Raw genomic sequence first — 9,240 nt, 5'->3', positions numbered from 1 at the left:
AGAAGGTTCCTGTCACGTGGGCTCACCTGCAGTGGCTGTGAGAACCAAACCACCTTTGATTCATCTACTAGTCATCACAAAACCCTGAGAGGTTTATTTCTTCCCACCACCATGCAGAGAACATACAGTGCAAGTGTGCAGGAAGACCACAGACACAGCTTTGGACCACACTCCGATGGACCTCCTTTCCTTTTCCCTGAACTAGGAGACCTCAAGATGCCTGGAACTAGGTTGCTCTGTGTCTTGGGAACCACCCTGCTCGAACACTGCGTGGAATCCTGGAAGCAGGACACCCTGACTTTCTTCCCTGGATCCTGAATATCCAAGGACGTAGAATCTGCCAATGTGCACGTGCTTCCTTTGTGACTGGACGAAAGAAGTTTGAGGCATTTCAGCAGAGTGTCTGGGTAGGAAAATATAAAGACTCTCATCACCTAAGGATTTCATGTACTTTGACACACTGCCACATAAAAAGAAAAAAAAAGTGTCAATAATATGGATTAAACTACATGCTTTCAGTTCCTGTGGAAAATGGAAAGAACTTCAGGGCCTCTCCTGCCACCTTTTGAATGAAAGTGCTGCTGGTAGAAAATCAGAGGAAAAGAAGGTATCCATTGACTCCAAAGTAAAATTCTCTGAGAATGTCTTAAAGACTGGTGAATATTTCCATCTCCCTTTCCCATCATTGGTTGCTGTCCCCGAATAGAAGTGAATTTATATGTGCAAAGAACGGGCAGAAGCTTCTCTGATGCTGCCAGGCAGCAGGCCCTCTGCAGACCTCATAGTTCACAGATTCCGGCCAGTCCTAACATCTGCTGCATGCTGAGCCCTGTCAGCCTCCACAGGAAGAATCCAAGCAGGGCAGCATGGGCTATGTCTCAGAAGGTGAACCCCCAGGGCCCTGGCTCTTTCTGCCTTCACAAATGATTTGCATGGTGACTTACCAGGAGATGTCCAGGTAGACACTGAAGAATCTGTGCTCTGCTGAGAAATGAAGCCCCTTGCCTGGATCTCTCCCTAGGACCTCTCCTTCAGCCCTATTCACTGAGATAGCCAGAGCTGGCTATATTAGACCAGATGTTCCCTTCACTGGCTCAAAAATGTGATCTTGTCCAGCCAAGATACCAAGATGTCTCGGTGTATCATGTGGGTGAGAACTGCCCTTCTCCCACCCGCTGATGGCTGGAAGGGGGTTCAAGCCTGTCAGATTCCAGGGTTAACACATGAGACAACATCTCAGCTGAGGCCCTGGGACTCAGAGAGAATCTGGCAGTAAAGGTGCCAGCCTTGCATATACCAAGCTCTTTGCCGTATTGCTGATTGGAGGCATTTGTACCTGGTATAAAACTGCTTTGTTTCTCATTACAGCTGATGCCTGCAAAGTTTCTTTTCCCCAGCACTCTGCTGCCCCATCCTGGATCCATACCAATAAAAGCCATGAACTTTTGGACTCAAGGCCTTTTGTTCCACAGAGAACACTGGTCACCCCAGAGCTCCTCACCTAAAGGATATTCTCTCTCTCTTTTGCATCCTTGAGTCATACTCCCAGGAGGCACACCTGAACCTTCTGTAGGTGTTTTGGCCCCCACACTCCTGGAGTTTATTTAGACAGTCCCTATAGGACATCTTCCTTCTTCCTGACCAGGGCGGGTGCCATGTTTTTATACAATTCTGTGTATCTTGTTGATAGAGTCTCAGTGTCTCTTTTTTACAGTATACCTTGTTTATACAGAGCTGTAATTTTTGCAGATTGATTTTTATAGTACCATACTATAGTTTTATGTTCTATTCTATATTACATCACTGCATGAAAGAATTATGTAAATAAAAGAAAAGTCATTAATTTGGAGTTTATTTTGATAGTTTCTTCATTCTGAATATTGTAAGGTATATACTACATACAATGCCTCATTTAGCACCTGTCATGGCTTGTATCTAGATGTCCCTCCAAAGCCCCATGAGGTCATAAGTGGACCTCTTCAGAGGTCCACTTAGCTGGATATAGAGCACGTGATACTGGGATTGATTCACGCTAGGACTAAGGGTGCCCCACCTTGGGTGGGTGGAATATAAAGGACGGAAAGAGGGCAGCTGTTGTCACTGCTCATTGCTTGCTGCTGCCTGCTGCTTTGCTATCCCCTGCCTGCTGGCCACGGACTATTTCTTTGAAGTCCCCCTCTGCCACCCGTGTTGGAGCCAGCCAACTATGAACTGAAACCTCTACAAACTGTAAGCTACAATAAACTTCCCTTCCTTTAACTTTGGCAGTCAAATATTTTCTCTCAGCAACAAGTAAAGTAATGAAGACAAGTCTTCATTTAATAACCCTGTCACAGGACTGGGACTCAAGTCATTAAAATGAAGAATATCTGTAGTCTATTGCCCTTAATCTCAGCCTCCCACAAAGTCTCAGAACATGGTCAAAATGCAGAAAAACTTTCTACCATAGTGTAGCATACATGGCCTGTAGTTCAACTGCCAATGGAAGTTTTTTTTTTTTTTTCTGGCCATCCCCTCCTGAGCCTGGCCTTTACTGTCTGCATTTCTATCAGAAGTCTGGTCTTTTGAGTTCCAGCCAGAATCACCATAAAACTCTGCTTACAGAATTCTAGGGCCTCTCTAGCTGGCACCTCCAAACCTTTCTAAACTCCCTTCACAAATTAGTTTCAAAGGCTTCTAAACTATGTGGTCAAGCCAGCTGTGGTGGCTCATGCCTGTAATCCCAGTACTCCAAAGGCTGAGACAGGAGGATTGCTACAAATTTAAACCCAGCCTAGGCTACATAGTGAGTTCAGGATTGTCTTAAACTTCACAGTGAGACCCTGTCTCAACAAACCAGTAAATCAATCAAGTCAAATAAGGTGACAGGGTCCTCTCCCCTCTTTCTCTGGTACCAATTTTCTGTATTTGTTGGAAACAAAATAGCTGACACTCACAACTTCAGAGAAAAAGGATTTAATTTAGCTCAGGTTTGCAGGATTCAGTCCATGCTCAGCTGGCTCCAAAGTGGAAGGGTATGATGGAGGAAGGGTCCTCACCTCATGGCAACCAGGGGCTTAGGAAGGAGATCTGCCTTCCAAAGGCAGCCCCTCATGACAAGCCTCTTCCCACCAGATGCCACCTGCAGACTGCACAGCTGACTAATCCATGATGAGCATGGCACCTGTGTTTTGGTCTACCTTTCAAAGGCTCCAACTCTGAGCATCAGCCTTTTAGTGACATTTTAAATGTAAACCATTTGTGATCAGATTTCTGTACTTCTTCTGATTAAAAGCCTATTTCAGTAAGTCCCAAGACAGTGCACATCACAGCCTAAGGAGCAGAGCAGCAAAGGCACGGACAGTTGGCAACTCATCACCATCACGGCAGGTGGCATAAGGGCGCCACAGGATCTGCTCATCTCGGAAGCAAGTCGTTCCATTGGTGACCAGTACTGACTTCTCAGGAGTCACATTTTGCAGGTAAAGCTCCGGTAACCCCATGGTTGAGTATGCAGGGAAGCAGAACCATCTTTACCTCTAATGGCTACTTGCCCAGATCGGGGATGTGATTTTACCTTATTTTCAAGCTACTAAGTAAGCCTGTTCCTATGTTATAAATATGCAGAAAACACAAGACTCCCAGGTGAGAGAAAAAGGACTTCATTACTCCCAGTGCAGCAAGCACATGAACTCTGGCAGGTCTACTGGCTCCCTTGTCCACAGCACCCACAGGGCAGCATGAGATGCCCGAGCACACAGGGAGCCATGAGAATCCACTGCTGTACAGGAAGCCACAGGCAAGTCCCTCCCTCTGTGTGGGGGGAGATTTGCCTCTTCTCTTACGGTGGCCAGCTGCATAAACAGTGGTAAAGGGAGAATGACCAGGATTTTACAGTCACAGCACATCCAACAGTGAGTCAGGATGAGGGGCTCCACTCCCCTGAAGGGACTTTTATTCACCCCAAATGTTTCGCGGCTGGTTTGTACTGCACCAGGCACTACATGGCCATTCCGGGAAATATTTACTTCGGCTGCAGCAGGCAGCACTCACAGAGTCCTCACAGCTGACTCTGCCCTTCTGTGGTTCCTCCCCTACCATGCTCACCCTATATAAGCAACTTCCACAGGTCAGCCTGGGCCAATCCAGGCCCTGTTCCCCGCTATGCTACAACACTGATCGTATACAGTGAAGCCTCTTCCAGATGGCATGTCCCTACCTTCTTGGAATTTCTGTCTCAAGTCCCACCTGTGGTGCTGGCATCACGAAGGGAAGCTAGTGCTAAGAGTGGCAAGTGGCTAGAACAAGTCACTGAAAATAGCTGGCAGCCAGAGAGTGACAGGGGCCAATAGAAAACAGAGAGTCACAGTCTCCAGTGGCCCTGGGTTCCATCCTCAGTACCACACACACACACACACACACACACACACACACACACACAGAGGCAAGAGGCACATGACTTTCACCAGGACCCCAAGCAGCAGGATGAGGCCAACCTCAACCATAATCCAAGGGGCCCAGATTCAACCTGCGGGCAAAAATGTCCCAAAGAGGCAAATCTTATTTATTTTAGGTGGCTATGATATCATCTAGGGTTGTTCCATTCTCTGTTAGGACATTCTTAAGTAAGTTTAGACCTGCTGGTCTTTAGGGTCATTACATTGGTTTCAAGCTGATACTGGATGGGCCCAAAAGCCACCCCATGTCCCCATAGCCTAACTTCCAGTGTACATATGTATAACCTCAAAAGACACAATCACACCAGTTTTGTTGTTGGACTTGATTTGGATCTCCAGTGCTTTTCTTGGTTAAGATGTATGCTGCATCAGTGGTGCTGGCTTTGATAGGAGTCAGCACAATTTCTATTAAGGACCAGATAATTAATACTTTGAGATCTGCAGGACATATGGTCTCTGTTGCGTATTCATCTTTTTTATATATAAATCTTAATACAGAAATCATTCTTAGCTTGTGGACCATGCAAAAATGGGTCATAGGCTGGATTTATCCCGTGGGTTGTAGTATGCTGATGCTTGACCTAGACTTAGGTCACTGCAACAAGAAAGTTCTGATGACTCCCCCCAGAACCAAGTCTAAGCCTCTTACCTGGTCCACAGGGTGCAGGGGCCAGGGTGTCCAGTGTGAGGAAAAGCGCATCTCTCCTAGGAGCAATAGGGCCCTGTGTTTCCAGAATGAGTCTATAAACACCCCATCACTTTGGTCCTAGTGATTAACCAAGAAACAGAGCCCCACTTTGGACTGCTGCACTCAGCGACCAGTGGTCGGTGCGCAGACTAGGAAGCAGTGAGCAAGGTGAACTAGACATTCTTCTTGGCTGATTTTTAAGGAGACTTCTTCCAACACGTAGCACAGAAAGCTCACCTCCCTTAGAATACCTTAAATAGTGACTGCCTTAGGTCTGCCGAGTTAATGCCAGGCTGGGCTGCCTGCTGTCCCCTAGTGGACAGAGCCAACCTTTGCCATCGCCGGGCAGGTCCAGGGATTTCAAGGAACCTCTGTGAATTGAGGGCCCATTGGGCCAGCGGCATTTCTTCGGGAAATGCAGACCGGGGCAACGTTTTCTCCAAAGGAGTACCTGCCACCAAAACAGACGACACGAGCACCAGTCCAGCTGTGCTTTTCACTATATTATGCACATCTAACCATTGCGGACCTATGGTCATCAAGTCTGAGTTGACCCATCCTAAAAGCAGACAGTTGAGGCCTCCACCCCGCAGGCGCTTCCTTTCCAGAACGTCTTGTAGGCTGCATTTTCCGAGGGTGCGCTGGACAGCTGCCTCCGGCAGGTGGCGCTATGGTACCGGGAAATGGCCTCTGATTATCCCGCAACTTTAGAAACCCTGTCTCAAAATTAACTACATAAAAACGGTTGGAGGAGGACCTCAACGCTCCCAGGGTTCCGACAGAAAAAAAGCAAAAGCTATCATTTTCTTTCCTTCTGGGATGTCGGTTGTTTCTGGTACAGCTCCTCACAGTCCCGAAATTAGGGAACATTAGAGGTCGGAGCATCCGGGCAACCCGCGCTTATGAAATTTGCATTCTGTAGCAGAAGCGAATTGGGCACGGTGGTGCACACCTGTAAAATCCCAATTCAAGTTCAGTCTTGGCTATATAATGAGTTCAAGGCCAGCCTGGGCTATATAGGCAGACCCTGTCTCAAAAACAAATAAACAAACAAAAAAACCACACAAAAAAGAGGTGGGTTGGCCTGGGTGAGTAGCAAGGGCTAGTGCTTGACCTAGCTCCCCTTGGCTCCTCCCTGCAGCGCCAGGCCTAGAGTTGCAGCCCTGCACCTTCCTATATCCCACAAGCACCTGGTTGTTCCTGCCCCTCTCACACCACCAGGCTCCGCTCTCTGGCCCCTGACACCCTGGTTCAAACTGGATGAGGCAGAGACCCAGAGCAGCAGCAGTGCCCTCTGCCCTCTTTCCAAGCCTGTCAAAGCTTTTTCTTTTCTCAGCTGGGCGTGGTGGCTCACCCTTGTAATCCCAGCACTCAGGAGGCTGAGGTGGGATAACTCCCCTTCCTCTGCCCAGGGAGGCCCCCTGGGGTCGGCTCCTTTCCAATACATCCAGCCACAAGCAGCCAGCCCATCAACAGGTTGGACAGTGGCTATTCTCATTCCTGGCTGTTCCCGTCCACGTGGATGACAGAACTCCCTACTGGGCCCTGGGGAGTGGCCTCATACCCTGAACCTTGGCATCTGGATCTTGCTTCCTATTCCAGGAAGCCCTGCCCCTGCCACAGTCCTCTGTGCCAACACTACCGAGTCTGCTATGTTATTTTGCCTCCTCACGAATCAGTCCACTGCTGGCTCATAGATATTGCCAGAGGCCATGAGACTTCTGGGCCCGAGATAATTGACATTGTTACCGGCCCAGGGGCCAGGAGGCGGAGTGAGGATCTGGACATGTGCATCATTTCCCTGACAACCATAGTGCTGTTACTCTGCAGGGTCTGGCAGAGCTCGATTTAAAGAGTTCCTGCTAACCCGACTCCACTCAAACTTGGGTGTCAGTCTGGTCACTTGCTAGAGTGACTCAAAACACCCAAGCAAAGGAACCACCTTGAAAAAGCAATTACAGCTACAGTCCCCCCTTGACTAACTCTTTGCTACACTGCAGTCCTTCCCTGAGGCCCATCACTTTCAGAATAGGACACAGCGGTGTGGAATTAACATGTATGACTGTCACACCTGTGTCTTCTCAGTGTATTTCTTGCTAGTAGAGAAGGAAAGTTCCAGGGACCTTCTCTTGGCCCTCACTGTCACAGCATCCCTCACTCCATAGGCAAAGAACAAAACTGGCAATTTCCCCAGATGGTGAATGTGTCTCACACTTTAAGCTATAAGGAGTGGGGTCTAGCTCCATGGCACTCATGGTGACAAAAGTCCCAGCATCAAAATTTCACTTATCCCTAACCACCACACGATTTCACTTTGGTAAGTCACAGTGGTAGCATTTGGGCCCACAGATGTAGGTTCAAAGTCAGTGTCAAAGGCAGGCACTGTCCCAGCAACTTTGGAAGCTGAGGCAGGAGGACTGCATGTTAAGGGTCAGCATGGGGAACTCAGCAAGTCTCTGTTCCAAAGGAAAATGAACAGGACAGGAAATGTAGCTCCATGGGTTTGAACCCCAGTGTAGCAAACTGGTCTACACGGGTTCCACGTGCCTGCCCAGGGCCTCACCTGTTGGGGACGAACCCACTTGGTCTTTCCCAACCCAGGCACCACTTGTAGGGTCCCAGACTTGCTAGTTTGTCACCCTGAACTGGGGGCAAACAAGGATGAAAGACAAACATACAGTTTAGTCCATGGGCAGCCAGGGGGCTCTAGCAGGCAGAGAAGCCCAAGCTTCTGGCTCATCCTTTTATTCATTCAGACCTGAGTACAAGCAGCTAAAGTAACACTGGTTCTCTTGCCTGCAGTCCTCCATCAGTACAGGCCCAGGTAAACAACCAGGCCTCAGCTGTATTGACTTCTCCCTAGACCCTGCAGTGCCATCACCTCTGCATGCTGCTTTTATCCTTGGTGCTCACAAAGGAAGTCAATTAGGCCTCAATCCTCTGGTCTCCCACAATTGTGTACCCCCAAAACCAGGATCTAATCCCTGAAGGGTCTGAGTATCTCCTTTCCCACATTACATAGCTATCTCATAAACATATATAGGTCCTATATGAAGACAAGACTTAATATAAACTTCTAGAATTATTTAGTATTTGTGTGTGCATGTAGTCCCATTTGTTTTGTTTGTACCAAGGTTTGAACCCAGGGCCTTTGTGCTGAGCTACATTCCCCAGCCCTTTTGAAAATTTTTTATTTTGGTGGGGCATGGTGGCACACACCTATAATCCCAGCACTCAGGAGGCAGAGGCAGGAAGATCACAGTTAGAGGGCGGCCTGGGCTACATAGTGAGTTCAAGGCCAACTTGAACTACATAATCTCAAAGAAAAAAGAAAGTACTTCATAGGGTTATCAGAACTCATTGGTTTCATATGTGTAAGCGAAGTCAGACACAGAGCACGCATTCCGCCATATCACTGCTGCTGCAAAACCTGCCATCCTCATTACCATGATTCAGGGTTTCCAGGAGAAGTCTGGGTGTCACACAATTCTTGGCAGTGTTTCAAAGCTACTGTGCACCCGAAAAGGCAGCCAGTTGGAAAGCTTCCAATTTGGAGGAAAGATGTTTTGGTTTGGATTTTGGGATGTGTTGGCTGTTGGTGGCTTTCTTGCCATTTAACTAATAATTGCTGTCAGTTCAGCCTTGTCATTACCAGTTTAGACTGTTATGGGTTATTTAGTTAAATTGCATGTATAATGATGCATATCTGCCTCAACTCCATGTGTGCGTGGCCTGCAATTTTCCACTAATTAGACTTTTTAAAGACACATATGCATTTATCTCCTCAAATCTGCATCATTTGTGTGTCTAGTGCCAGGCAGATGTATCCAGCACCCACCCACCCAGCTCTCTCCAGGAAATAATCTGCTGATTATCAGTAAGTTATTTTTCCCCAGGGAAACAGAGCAAATGGGAGCTAAGATAGATTCCTGCCCTCTGAAGTGGGGACCAAAAGAACAGTACAGACAAAATGCTGGGGTTTTTGCTGGGCAGGAGAAGTGACAGACACCCAAGTTGAAGCCACCAAGGTCCCAGGACTCCCTACCTAGCTCCAGGCCCTCACAAAATAAATGAGATACCCACCAGTTCCCCAAGGATCAAACAGCCAGACACTAC

The sequence above is a fragment of the Cavia porcellus genome, unplaced genomic scaffold (genome assembly GCF_034190915.1).
Source record: "Cavia porcellus strain 051 isolate PalLab524CR breed Dunkin Hartley unplaced genomic scaffold, mCavPor4.1 scaffold_7, whole genome shotgun sequence".
Taxonomy (NCBI): Eukaryota; Metazoa; Chordata; class Mammalia; order Rodentia; family Caviidae; genus Cavia; species Cavia porcellus.
Note: the sequence above shows the minus strand (reverse complement) of the source record.